This window comes from Ctenopharyngodon idella, chromosome 3 (genome assembly GCF_019924925.1).
Source record: "Ctenopharyngodon idella isolate HZGC_01 chromosome 3, HZGC01, whole genome shotgun sequence".
Taxonomy (NCBI): Eukaryota; Metazoa; Chordata; class Actinopteri; order Cypriniformes; family Xenocyprididae; genus Ctenopharyngodon; species Ctenopharyngodon idella.
Window position 1 is genome coordinate 54,301,565 of NC_067222.1, and position 15,065 is coordinate 54,316,629.

Here is a 15,065-nt window from a genome sequence, read left to right on the forward strand (position 1 = left end):
CTAGCTGTGATTGCTCTTTCCTATTCTCGATAAATAAATAAACTTTATTTTCATAATCGTCTATTTATATACAGCATCTCTCATCAGTCAAACCATTGTTATGCTTTCTATGGAGTTTATTAATCTAAAATCCTAACGTTGTATGATATGCACATGAATAATTCTTTATGAAGTAAACATAAGAATCCATCAATACCTAAAATAAATGTTTATGTTCACACTCGGACTAAACAAGTTGTTAAACTATAGCTTCAACTGATCTCTAACTTCGTTTACTTCAGTAAACACAGATGAACCGATCAAATCAAACTGTACCTCGATTTAAACTGGGCGACAGCTGATGATATAACACCCAGGTAGGCACACCCTCACGTGACAATTATTGGTCGATTTATAAGCTTCAATCTGATTGGCTAAAGAGTACGCATGATCCGGGTGGAAGGTGTCTGGTCCTCCCAAAATTGTTTTGCGTGTGTAATGTATTTTATGAATATATAAATTTATTTTGTGCACGTGAATTGCTTTTTGTGAATGTATATATTTTTTTCGCACACATGAATTGTTTTTTGTGCACGTGAGTTAGGTTTCATGCATGTGAAACTGGCTACACATGTGTGAATCATGTTTCTTGTGTGAATTATTTTTGAGACAAAATTCACTCCATATTACACAACCTCAAACCAGAGAGTCAATGTGCTGCTCTTCCTGTCACTGTTTTTAAAACACACACTCTCTCACACACACACACACGCATGCACACCCACACACACTGATCTATATAAGGATTTATCACATACACACACACTCTCTCACACACACACCCTCACGCACACACTGATCAATGTAAGGATTTATCACACACATACACACACACACACACACACACACACCCCTTCCAGAAAGCAGGTTTGTATCTCAGAGAAATTGTGTGCACGCTTTACATAGTTGTTCCCTGGATTTATAAATCGTGCGCATGATTTAGCCTACTATTTTTTTCCTGCAAGTCATGTGCGAGGCTCCATAGTTTTCAGCACATGTGTGAAAGCACAGATTATGTGTCAGTTCATTATAAATCATTATTATTCAGTCCTACTTTTCCCATCTCACAGATCTGCATTCAAAAGTGAAAATATTGTATGTATTTATGGATGAAAACAACTAAAGAAAGATGAAACACTCACCTCAAACAATATTTGTAGACTTTTCTTTCTTCCTCTTCTGAACTGTCGTGTTGAAAAGCAGCTCTGAATTTTCTTTCTCTGAAATAAAGGAAGTGAAACTTTTTTTCAAGTGTCGGTGACAGTCAGACGTCAACAAACACACTAATTCTTAGCTGTTTTTTTATTCTGAAATCTGTGTTCTCACTAAACTGAGCTGTTTGGAAGTAGTTTGTTCAGTTTTTTACAATTGCTAACATCCTTTTGTCCAATCTGTAGTCACATTTTCAAAACTCTAAACACAATTAGCATCTCATCCGTCTGTTGTGATCATACCATTAACACAATTCATGTTGTTTTCACACAATAGGTTGTTTGCAATCACGTGGTTCTGGTGACATGCGAAATTCAGGTGGAGGGCAAGCAGTGAAAATCAGAATGGAAGAGATGGAGAAAAGTCCGTACTGTGCTGGTGTAGAAAGATATAAACAAAAGATCACAACATATGTTTGACGTGATCCTTGTGTTATGAAGATGAACGATTTTCCACTGAATTGAAAGACTTGACTGCCATCGAGGAGGTAGATATAGAGAATGTGAATCTGCCATCACACCGCGTTCAGTTCTAGTCTAGTTTATTTATATCGTGCTGCCTATCTGCTAGTGAAGTTAGGGCAGTATTTTGATTTTCTGTCGTGACTGTGAAAAATGTCGCCATTGTAGGTCATTTATGCTGCATCGAGAACTACAACAGGAGCTCAGAGAAAAACTGGACGGTGTGATACAATTTTCTCCTTTTCTACGTGTAAAAACACACTAAGGGAAGCAGGTTGAGGAGGTGACAGGAAGGCGCCGGATAGAAAATCTAATAATGTCACTGATTGAACCCACTGCCTATCACTCAATAAAATAATCACAGTGTTTTTGAAAGATTTGTATTTGGTTTGGTTTAATAATTAACATTAGGCTACATTTGCAAGTCAGCTTGTGAATGAGCAAAACTCACAGGCGGCCACTTCACAACTGTTCACAAACTTTATGGGTTTGATTTTGGTTGTCATTTGTTGAAATAAAAAAAAAAAACAAAAAAAAACCCAATGTTGGTGTCTGTCATAGACTGTAAAAATGGGTGTCTGTCCGCTGAATACCCCTCCGATTCTCCTCCGTGGCCATATGTGAAAGTGAATATTTACAAAGACAACATTAAAACTACAGCAGACGCAAAATGCTATTAAAGGAGACAACTTTTAACTATGAAACCTTCTTGTGGTTTCTTGGTTTGAGCGATTTGAGCAACCATAAATGACAAAACATAGGATTTTTGAGTTTGTGATAGTGATTCCTATGTAGAAAAATCACCTCATGCCCTCCAGCCTCATTTCATGCCACAGCAATGACGTCATGTGCAAACAACCAATATACAGTCAATTAACATGTTTGAAGGGTTAGTTCACCCAAAAATGAAAATAATGTCATTTATTACTCTCCCTCATGTCGTTCCAACCCCGTAAGACCTTCGTTAATCTTCGGAACACAAATTAAAGTTAAGTGAACGCTGGCGCGTTTGGCTGCCGCTGCTCTCCGGTGTTTTTAAACATTATTTTATAATTTTCTATTCCTGCTAAATTCTGCTGTTGACTGACATTATGTGGATTTACCATCCATTTACCCGTATCGTCATCATTTGGATTGCTTTGTCGTCATTGTTCCACTCAGCGACTGAACTTCACCGGCTGCGGTGCTACTCTGCTACTCAAGAAAATGACTTTTTAGAGTTGAATCACGCATGTCCTCCTGGGTTTGTTTATATTTCACAACCTCGTATCTCCAGACGCGGGGGAGGTCTCGCGATACTTCACAACTCGATCTATAAAGCATCTCCACTGACTCTACAAACTTATGCTTCATTTGAATCGGCTGCTTTAATGATCAGCGGTCAAATACCTACAGTATTGGCTGTTATTTATCGGCCACCGAAATACAGTAATATCTTTTTAGATGAATTTTCTGCATTTTTAACCTTCAGTGTACCTTATCACCTAATATTATTCTACTGGGTGATTTTAACATTCATGTGGACAATGTCAGTAACCCACTCACTAGAGATTTCATTTCTTGCCTGGACAGTTTTGGTCTCCAGCAATATGTGGACTTTCCAACCCACTGTAAAGGTCACACTCTGGACCTTGTCTGTTGTTCAGGTGTTACACCCGTGAACTGTACTGCAGCTGCAATACCCATATCTGATCATAAATTGCTTTCTTTTAATGCTAATGTTGCACTCTCTAAATCCAAACAACAACGCTTGATGACATTTCGGAATATAAAAAAGATCAACCCTTCAGTCTTTTCTGCTGCAATTACTGATCTTCCACATAGTGCCCATATCACTTCTCCTGAGGATCTGGTCTCCTTTTATAACTTTGAATTACGGCAGCTCCTTGACACTTTTGCACCTCTCAAAGTTCGGACTGTATCATTTATTCACTCTGCGCCATGGTTCACTCCTGAACTTCACCAGCTCAAAACTAGAGGACGGCGCCTGGAACGTCTTAATAAGCGTACTGGACTTATGGTGCATAAAGAGTTGCATAGTGAACATGTACATCTTTACAAAGATGCTCTTTCTGCTGCAAAAAATGATTTTTATTCACATTTAATTGAGTCCGGAGACGGTAATGCAAAACCTCCTGACACACTTCCTGCACACCTGTACTGCACTGCTCAATGTGATAAATTTATGTCTTTTTTCAATGATAAAATAACCGCCATCCACCAACAGATGGCCTCTTTGGCTACAGCTCACTGTAGTTTACCAAACAGTGACTCTATTGATTTTCCTCTTATTCTTCTTTCTTCTTGCCATCTGAACAACGCATTTTTCATCTCATTCACAAATCTAATTCTTCCACATGTTTACTTGATTCTATACCAACTCATTTGGTAAAGGCCTGTTTTCCTTCTCTTTCTTCTCTCATAACTCGTATTATTCACACTTCTCTTGGCTCCGGCATTGTTCCATAATCTTTTAAAATCGCTGCTATTACCCTAATTCTTAAGAAACCTGGCACAGACCCTAACAATTTGGATAATTTCCGTCCCATCTCAAAACTTCCTTTTATTTCCAAAGTCCTTGAAAAAGCAGTGGCAGCACAGGTCCATGCTCACCTTAGTAACAATAAGTTATATGAGTGTTTTCAGTCAGGGTTTCGCCCTAAGCATAGTACAGAGACTGCATTATTGCAAGTGTCTAATGATCTGTTAATGGCTGCTGATGGCGGATCCTTATCCATTCTCGTTTTGCTTGATTTGAGTGCAACTTTTGACACCATTTCACACAATATTCTCTTGCACCGTTTGTCCGCCACTGGTATCACTGGTATTCCTCAAGCCTGGTTCACTTCATACCTTTCAAACCATGCAGTTTGTACAACGAAAAAATGTTCAATCCCAACCTTCCTCTGTTAGCTGTGGTGTCCCCCAAGGTTCTGTCATAGGTCCCATATTGTTCCTTATTTACCTTCTCCCACTTGGTAATATTTTCTCAAAATATGGTATTAAATTCCACTGTTACGCTGGTGATACACAGCTTTATGTATCCACAAACCCTGATTCCACTTTTCCACCTGTCTGTCTTACCAACTGCCTTCACGAAATGAAAGTCTGGTTTTCTGCCTACTTTCTCAAACTCAATGGCAGTAAGACTGAAGTACTTCTTATTGGCACTAAATCTATTCTCTCTAGGTCTGGCAATTTTTCTTTATCCATTGATGGTTCTTCCGTTTTCCCTTCCCACCAGGTTACTAACTTGGGGGTTATCTTTGACAGCACCCTTTCATTTGAAGCTCACATTAATAATATAAACAGGTCTTGTTATTTTCATCTCCGTAATAATGCTCGTCTCCGTCCATTTCTCACTCCGCGCTGTTCTGCTATTCTTGTTCATTTGCTTGTCACCTCTCGCATTGACTACTGTAATTCTCTTTTAATTGGTTTACCACACAAATCTCTTCATAAACTCCAACTGATTCAGAATTCTGCTGCTCGTATCATAACCCGTAATCCATTAATTTAAAATTCTTCTCCTCACTTACAAATCTCTTCATAATCTCTCTCCACCTTACTTTTCAGATCTTTTACAGTCTTACATTCCTTCTCGAACTCTCCGCTCTTCTTCTTTGGGTCTCCTCCACACACCTTCTGCCCGTCTAACCACCTTGGGCCATAGGGCCTTTAGCCGTGTTTCTCCTCGCCTTTGGAATTCTCTCCCAGTCAACATCCGTGATTCAGACTCGTTATCTCAATTTAAAGTTAAACTTAAGGCTCATTTATTCAGAACAGCTTATCCTTCATGATTACTGTTTGCACTCAAGTCTAGCACTTTTGTTTTTTGTTATTCTTATAGCTGTCATGTTTTGTAATTGCTGCCTTTTACTTAAGTTATTGGCATTTACTGTTATTATTTTAATATTGTTCTTGTTACTATTTCTTGTTGTATAATTGAAGACCTGTGGCCTGTTGCATGAAGCTAGTTGAACAAACTCTGAGTTTCAGAGTAGGTTTGGAGTTGACAAATCCAGATAAATCCAACCTGGTTTAGATCAGGATCAGATGTTGCACAACGCTCGGTATAAACTTTCTCTGTCAACTCAGGTTTAATCCAGAGTTTGTGATTAACTCTGAAGTGCGTGCAGCTGAAAGTGTGACACGTGCGGCCAATCACACGAAACAAGCAGAACGTCAGTTTGATTCACTTCTCATGAGAGAGCCGCGCAATTCACGTCTCATCTGAAGATTAAGAGATTGTTATGAAAAACGTCTATAAAGCACTGATTGTTGGAGATTTTAACATTCATGTAGACAATACAAATGATGCGTTAGGGGCTGCGTTTACAGATTTACTAAACTCGTTTGGGGTCAAACAAAATGTCACTGGACCCACTCACCGTCTTAATCATACACTAGATTTAATTATATCACATGGAATCAGTCCTACCGATAAAGAAATTCTACCGCAAAGTGAGGATGTCACTGATCACTACCCTGTAACATGCGTACTGATGATATTTGCCATATTGCACCGCGATATCGACTAGGCAGAACAATTCTCCCAACAACTATAGATAAATTCACAAATAAACTGCCTGATCTGTCTCAGCTGCTCATCGTAAATAAACCATAGAATGGAAAAAAATCTGGATGTAGTGTCCATGACAGCACCCATAGAGTTCTGAAGAGCAGTTTTGAAGCGAAAATGAGGCCGCTGCCATCTTAGCAGCGCGTCACTGCACGTCACTCCCGGAAAACTGGAAATGGGCAAAGAGGCGGGACGTAGTTGGAGCCCATGATGTGACTGGTTGCTGAAACCACGCCCGCCTAGCTCGATGTGACCATGTTAGCAGGTAAATGAGCTATCTAAAATATTAATAAAGATAAGTTACATCATTAAGAAGTTATAAAGGTTTCCTGTCAATCTAATGTTTTTTAAGATTTAGATGCTCCAACACCAGTAATTAATTTGTGTGGGGTGTGCAAATAACAACACGATAAATCAAACGGGACTTCATACCTTTATAATGAAATGGCGATCGTGAGATGAATCCAGTCCGTGGCACTTGGGTAAAATGTCTGTACTTTTTGTCCACGAAAGTGTTAAATCCATGAAATATTGATATATTATCCATTGTTTGCATCACATTTCTTCAGAATGATCTTCTCTCCATCATCGTTCTTCAAGAAATGATGCAATCTGAGCAACGTTTATGATGTAAAACTGTATACGTACCTATATCAGTATATTTCTCAAATGTTTTCTCAAACAAATGAGCATGTGTGCAAAGTATAATTTTTCAAAATAGTGCAGCAATTTTAGTTATAATATCCAAGCAGTGCTGTCAAGAGTTTTATAGCTGCTATTGTCATTCTAGTAAATCTCAAGACGATCCAACAACGTGTGTTCTGTTTATCTTCCGCATGCGAGCACATGTACACAGACACACATCAGTCTCGACTATTAATGCAGCAAGCCATATTTTATAATTGTATAAAATAATCCAGAAAAAAAGCACAAACACGGCTGAGATGCCAAATTCAGTGGCTGAAATTAGCTGCTGAGGTAACGTGACGGCTCACAGACGGCAGCAGCAATCCACCTGTCACTCAAGTGACCACGCCCTTAATTAGGCAAAACTTTAAGGCTTAATATAATTTAAACGGATGAGTTATAAAAAAAATTCACCCCCCTCAGAGTTGTCATGAAGGGCAAAATTAGCAGTATAGACCAAAACCACAATTTGCACCAGGCTGTAAACATTTTTTCTGCTGTAAAATTAGGTATTTTAACATGGGACTCAATAAGATTCTGCTCTCTTTTGCAGCCTGTCCCTAGCGGCCAGTCGATGAATCGCAGTTTAAGTCACTTCCGTATTGGCTTCACGAGAAACTGGGGGAGGTTGCCGAGGTCACCTTCAGGCCATCCAGATGTGTATTTTTTTCCTTCAGTAGAAATGTAAAGAAGATATTTAACTGATACCTTGATGATTCATACACAGTAATGCAAACCATCACTTTGAGAGAGAGGGGAAAAAACAGGCAAAACAAAATGACTACAAAACAGGTATTTTTCAGAAAAACAACACAAACCATGCATTTGGGATGGCATAAAGGTGAGTTAATAAAGTTCTGGTTTGGATAATTCCAAGTCTAAAGTTTGTTAAAGAGGATAACATGCAAGTCAATAAACAACATGGATTTTACTCAAACATATCCAACATTAGTAATTCATTATCTATTAACAACTACTATATCAGTTTTTATAGAAATGACTTACCATGTATTGTAAAGTGTCCTTAGTCATCAAACATCATTGAAAAGCTTTAGGTCCTAAGAGGAGAAACATTTTTACAGCATTATTAGTGGTCTAAAGTTGTTTGCTAAGTCAATTAATTAATTGTGCAAATATTACTATTATAATCTACTATTTCTACTACTACTAAAAAAAAAAAAAATCATAATCATGATGTATACTAAAAAAAATCCTAACATCTTTCCCTGGACGAAGCAAAACACGAAGTTAGGCAAATGTAACGTTAGCTCACAAAGTCTTTACTTACAGATTTGGATCATCATTTTGGGCAAACATATACATCAAATCACAGCTAACATGTCAAAGACAAATAAAAGAACAGACAAATATTAATTTAAAAACCCATCTTAAGTGTTTGCTGCCAAAAAGCTTTTTTGTTTTTCATCTGACCATAGAACTATAGAAAATGAGTGGAGTGAACTGAAGAGAAGAAACACCAACATGGAGCTGGGAATCTGAAGGATCTGGAGAGATTCTGCATGAAGGAATGGTCTCTGATCTCTTGTCAGGTGTTCTCCAAACTCATCAGGCATTACAGAAGAAGAGTCTGAGCTGTTATCTTGGCAAAAGGACATTGCAAAAAGTATTTAATAAAAGGGGGCAAATAATCCTTTATCAAAAGGATAAACAATGCAGATTTATTTTTTACAGCCACCTTTGATCATATTTACCAAGGGAGCAAATAATTTTGACCAGCACTGTAGATAGGTCTATTCTTAATAACTATATTTATACTAAAGATTTTATAACATGCCTCTCCATTATTTTTTATCATTAATTTGAGATCTTGACAAAGACACATTATTAGTCATTAGTGGCAAGAAACTTACGAATGATAACATCATTGATAAGAAGCTGCCGAAATGGAAGTTTTCCCTTTCTCCCTTTGTAACTGTAGCGTCCCCATAAGAAATTATCCCCAATTTTTTCAGCATCCTCCTAACTCCATCTCCCAAGCTGCTTCCACTCTGATGACACAGATAACGAATCTACAAACAATAACAATCAGTAATTAAACACAAGAATAACTTATTTTAAATTATTACCGGTTAACAATGACTACTAATGTTGCCTGTTTTATGACACATACCATCTTCTTTGGAAAGTCAGCATCTTTCAGCTTCTCACACAGCTCCTCTAGTTCCTCCACAGTCTTACAGGGCTCCTCTAGCACCTCTGTGAGATCAGAGGCAGAGGTTCTGCATCATTGTCCAACCGCTGATGTGATGTTGTCCTGGATTTGGTCTTGTTTCAGCATGACTCTCCTCTCCAAACTCTTATTCTGTTTTGAATAAGTGACCTCTAGGGTGAAAATTTACATATTGTGACTTTAACAGATCAAATATTAACATATCCCTGTGATCCCCCAGATGAAGGTTAGTTTTAAAGTAACCAACAGTTTCCTAATTTAGTTACTTGGTGTTTGGTAATGAAGGGCCTACTTTCCTTCAGCAACACTGACTCAATGACAAACAAGTAATTCATTAGAAGACAACTGATGGCAGCTGTATTCACAGCACTAATTAATCACTTAATATTTAGGGTATTAATTAATCATAAATATGGGGGGAAACGAAACGTGGTCAAGAAACGTTTCTGCACGTTTCTTGACCACCTTCTTCCATATGGATAAATTTTCTGCTCTGATCTCAACAAGTCTGGGCAAACTACTGAGTAAGGACCAATCAGAGGCTGCAATTTTATGATGTCATCATGTAGACTATTTATAAATACAAAAATACAAAACTCTAAAGTATTTTGATACAAAATGCAAAGCCATTTTCATCAACCCTATCAAATACAAATTACAAAATACTATTTTGTATTTGAAATACATGTATCATAAATACTGCCCATCCCTGCAAGGGAGCCATCATAAATGATCATAATTGGCCTTTTGACTGCTTTTTTCCCATAGAGCTTCATCATGCCTGTTTGAAAAGCCTGCAAAAAGTATGTGACACAAGTTAGGTAGGTTGCAACTGGAAGAGGAGATGCGCCGTGGGAAGGATTACGCACAACTAATTCATACACTTAGTATTGGTGGACTTGTGGAGCTTCCTTTTTGAATTATACTTCCAGTTGCAACCAGATAGACAATGTCCTCCTTGCACCTTTTGTAAAACACTGTCAGCGTTTTCTTTGACCACAGCATTATGCCTTTTGGGTGCATCATGACCCCATTAATTAGCATTTGGAGACTTAGAAGTTCATTTGAATGAGGTCTTTTCAGTTGTCTTTGGCTCCATGCAATGGTTTTCAGAGCCTCTTTTGTTGGCGCTTCATCTCTGCACCCAGACTGCATCACCTTCTCTGGGAGTTTTACTATAGAATCCAAATAGACACTTCTGGGTAATTTGGTTTCCAGAGTTTCTCCAGTGGATGTACATGAATCTGCACACACTGACTCCTTTTTAGCTCAGTAGTACTGTGGCACACATCTCCTCCTGTGAACTGCACAGCTGCCTTCAGGGTGAATTCATCTGTGACTTCCACAGTAACATTAATGGGGCAGTCTTCAAACCGGCAGTAACCCAAACATTTGAATAGAGGTGTGTTTTTTAGTGACTGCAGGGTTTTGATACTGTGGCGAGTGAAACCAAAACTGCAGTATGGGTGAATTGACCTCATTCCCCATTTGTCCACTGTAATCCTTGAAAACATCTTCCTTTCCGACGCTTCCTCAGGTCTTGCCATTCTTTTTTTGTCAATAAAAAAGAAACAGGGCTCCTGTGGCAAACTACATCCAAAGAATGGGTCTTCTGCCTCACTGCTCTCTGTAGAAATGTTAGTTGATTCAGCCAAGGCAGATTCCTTGTCTTTTCCTGTAACACAAAAATAATTCCAATGAAATTTTTGGATTGAAATAGATATGCAGGCTTTTACTATTAAACCGATTAATTGTATTATTTATAAATTATATATTTTTTATGTTATATGTGTGATAGTATCACATTTCTCAAAGAGAGCACACCTTTTGTGGCAAAGGTGGCAGCAAATAATTTTGTTTCTTAATTATTTTTGTTATTATTATTATTCTGACTGTTATTTTCCCTTTGAATACTTTTGTAAATTGACATGTAATCTCTAAACATGCTTTTTCATATCAAACTGCTGCTTGTTTGGATGTGATAGGATATTGAAATGGTTAAAGAAGTGCATTTCTTTTAATATTCTGCCAGTATGCTTTCCCTATTACTGAAGCAGAAACTGAAGCTGTTTGGTAAAAATATACAAATTTCCCACCTTTTCACCTGAAGATTCAGACTCCTTTTCTTCATGAGGTTTTCATCCTTTAAAGCTGCTGTCAAATGTTCACAGGAGCCCTGAAAATACACATCATCATCAACACAAAGTAAACCCTTAATAAAAATTTAACAAGGTAAATTATATCTTTTACTTCATAATATATATAGAATTACCTTATGATCAGGAAACGCTGAATTGCATTCAAGCTGCTGAGTCTCAGGCTTTACCAGATGACTTGTGATTGCGGCGTCACTGTCAGGCAACACATCCTGGAGGTGAGAGTGTAAAAACATTTTAAATAAACACAAGTGTAACCTACAAAGAGAATGTTATTTAAAGAAAAAAAGTAAGAAGTTTACCTTTTCAAAAGAAGATGACCATTCATTGTCTTGCTCCAAAAGTGGAGACCAATTACTGTCTCCCACATCACTTTCTGTCACGTTTCCGCCCACTGCTGCTTCTTTCCACTCCCCACCAGAGGTCTCCGTTTCAACATTAAGACTTTTTCATTGCACACACGCAGTCACTTCACTCTGGACTACAGTTATTATACACATGTAACAAATTCTCATTACTCAGTAACTTTAATCACTGCTCTAAATTAAATAGTTGCAGTCACTGAAGCACACACAGAAACAGGAGCACATAAACTGATAGGGATTTACTGGTTACACGGATAGCATTCAGTGCTTTAGATACAATGCATTTTTCAATATATTACTTTGGATTTTTTTTTTATTCTTAACATGTCCCATACACTTGCATGCTTGTTTTTGTCTCTTCCTGCTGTGATGCCCCTGTTGGCCGTTCCTTGTTTTGTGTGTTGTGTCTATATTGTTTGCAGGTGACGGGCTGATTGTGGCGTGATTGGGAGCACCGGCTTCTAGGTGTTCGTTGCTCCCTACAAAAACAGATCATTCCTGTTGGTGGCTGTTCTGCTCCAGATTTGGTGGCTGTTTTTAGCTCTTCGTCTCCATACATGGATAAAGCCCAGATCATTTTAAGCATGAATGTAAAATAAAGCTCAGATATTTCGCAAGATGAATGTACTCATCTTCTCCTTATTTGTAGTGATCCTTTGTGATCGCAACACTGCAGATAAGTTGTGTGAGCTGCCAAAGTCAAGATCGGGGCAAAAGGTGATCACTGCACCATGTAAAGATGTTTGCAGATTACACTTGTAATAGTTGTAGTGTTTCTGTGAAAATCCTAAAAGGTTATGTACAACATCAAGGGCTACAAAGAAATAAGGCACATTATCTCTATGCAGGTTGCAAGTCACGCTTCAGAAATTACAACACATTAAATTTGTCATGTTTACCGTCATCATCGGCAGTCATCTTCTGCGTCACAGTGCGAGTCTCTGCAGGGACCCTTCAATGTGAAGTTACCAACTGTCAGAGACAGTTGATCGATCTTTCAGATCTTTTGGGTAACCTCAAATTTCACATTTCAGAAAGAGAGCAGGTTCATTGCCCCTTCAAAAACTGTGATCGCTCATTTTCAGTGAAATCATCTTTCACATCTCACCTATCTAGAAAGCACAAATACTCTACAGCTTCGCATGTCTTCACGGTCTTCCTTCAGTTTGTAGTGTCTCAGTTCTCTGTTGCTGAAAGACACTCAGATGAAGGGGCAGATGATGATGGGGTGAGGAGGATATACTAGACCCTGCACAAATGAAGAGCTTATATATGAGAAATCTGTCCATGTTTTACATGAAGTTGCAGGCGAAGCACCTGATCCCTTCCTCCACAGTACAGTTAATCATAGAAGAGATTAATAAGTTAGTGGAGTGTGCCAGCAGTACACAAAGAATCAACTAAAAGTAGCTCTTCAAACAAAAACTAAACTCTCTGAGACAGAAATTGAAGATGTTTTGAAAACCCTAGATGGCATGGATAACAGAGAAAACAGTACTTTGATAACTTTTGTGGATCCAAAATGCATTTTTGGGGGGATTGATGAAAACAGAAAGGAGTGACATGCCTAGTATATTCCCATAAAAGACACATTAACAGCTCTCCTGAAAGAATGTTGTACATCTAGGAATGAGAATACACCTCTTTTTTTTTTTTTTTTTTTTTTTTTTTTTTTACAATTTTACAATCTAGAGCACCTTTAAATTCATTTTCTTCTTCTCATACTGGCATTTCTTTCAATGTGTCTTTATCTGTCACGGTGAGAAGGTGCATCTGATTTCCCTTCCACAGGTGTGTAGTACTGGATCTTTTGGGCTTAGACCTGATAATCACGCTTTTGTGTGTGTTACAGCTGAAGCGTTCCTGCCTGTGTCAGCTCCAGTTATTCTTGCCACACAGACCGTCTGAGTCTAATATGAGATTTTATTTTCATTGCATCAACAGATAAATGGAGACCCTCTTTATAAAGAGGACCCGTGCTGGAGAGTTCCCTTCGCCCACCTCTGCACCAGTTTGGGACAGTGTGTGTCATCATACAAAACACACAACATTCATACAGTCTCTCTGCTTCTGTCACACACAGTACCAGCAAATGCCTCGACCTGAGGACAGTAAGCTGAGCGTCAGTAGTCCATGCCACATGCTCAGATACCAGCAGAAAACAGAGATTTTTAGCCATACATGTTTTTATAATTCATTTTATTCTTTACATATAATTTAATCATGTTTTTTTTTTGAGCGGTTGTAATCCTGATCCACGCTCACACACAAACACTAGACCGGATGCTGAAGCTGCACTCGCTGTTTTCGACATGTCAGTCTGTTTACGGCGTTCGTGAATTGTACTGATTTAATGTTTATGTGTTTATCTCTTGCTCACAATGACGCTAAACTATGTCTAATGCATATCTTTATTCAGAATATTCATAATCGTGTTCTTGGGCGGCCCGATTCTCAACAGTGAGAAGGATCATTCAAGGATGTGCATGTATTTCATGTAGCCACAACACAAACAACAAATTGCTCGTCACTATAGCAACAGAAGACTCTCCGAGCTGGCATGAGCGAGTGGAGGCGGGGCTAGTTTGCATATTCATTGTTCCGTGTATATTAAATGAGGCAAGGGTGTAGAGTTACATTCAAGCTATTATAATGCATTAAGAAATTTTTTCACTTGAATTGTTTTTAAAATATGTCATTTTGGTGATCAAAGATGAGTTTTAAGGGATAAAATAATTGATTACAGGGGGACTTTAACCATACATTGTTTTATTGTTTTTATTAATTATTTAATATTACCCAGAGCTTTTTCTAATTACAATGTAACTACTTCACCTTAAAATAAATATTATATATAATATATTATCGGCCGACTAGCCTCTTCAGCTAGTTAGCACAGTAATGCAAGTAATTACTCACTTAAAACTTGCATATGGAATAATTAACTAGATTAACCCGCAATTGCCTCTGCAAATTAGTACCTGACGAAGAATTAAGCAATATCTCATGTAGATTTTCTTCCTATGCGTTCTATAATTTCCACTAGGAGTTGCGCTCGACAAATGTTTTCCTTTATTGGTTTTCCCTGAAGAGAGATGCTGTTTTTGAAAAAAAAAAAAAAAAAAGCGTGATTCACATTCATTGCGTTTTACCGTGAAATGAGAGTTTGTGTCTTTATTAGTTCACCCAAAAATGAAAATGTGATGTTTATCTGCTTACCCTCAGGGCATCCAAGATGTAGGTGACTTTGTTTCTTCAGTAGAACACAAATGATGATTTTTAACTCCAACCGTTGTGGTCTGTCAGTCGTATAATGCTTGTCAATGGGAACTTTGTCTATAAGAGTCAAAAAAACATGCAGACAAATCCAAA

At 38.0% G+C, this 15,065-nt stretch overlaps 1 protein-coding gene and 1 long non-coding RNA gene across 3 annotated transcripts in view; both read right to left on the reverse strand.

Moving 5' to 3' along the window:
* LOC127508739 (NACHT, LRR and PYD domains-containing protein 3-like) overlaps window positions 1–1,362 on the reverse strand; it is a 52,305-nt gene extending 50,943 nt beyond the window's left edge. For both annotated transcript variants that reach the window (XM_051887060.1, XM_051887059.1), the window contains exon 1: window positions 1,182–1,362. The gene's annotated coding sequence lies outside the window, so the exon portion shown is untranslated. The remainder of the gene's footprint in view (window positions 1–1,181) is intronic.
* A 7,525-nt stretch (window positions 1,363–8,887) lies between these two features.
* LOC127508978 (uncharacterized) lies at window positions 8,888–14,977 on the reverse strand. The gene is made up of 5 exons (XR_007929058.1): window positions 11,631–14,977; window positions 11,445–11,540; window positions 11,269–11,348; window positions 9,113–10,847; window positions 8,888–9,011 (listed from the first exon to the last, which is right to left on the reverse strand). It is a non-coding gene; the product is annotated as an uncharacterized LOC127508978 (long non-coding RNA).
* Window positions 14,978–15,065: the final 88 nt, after the last annotated feature.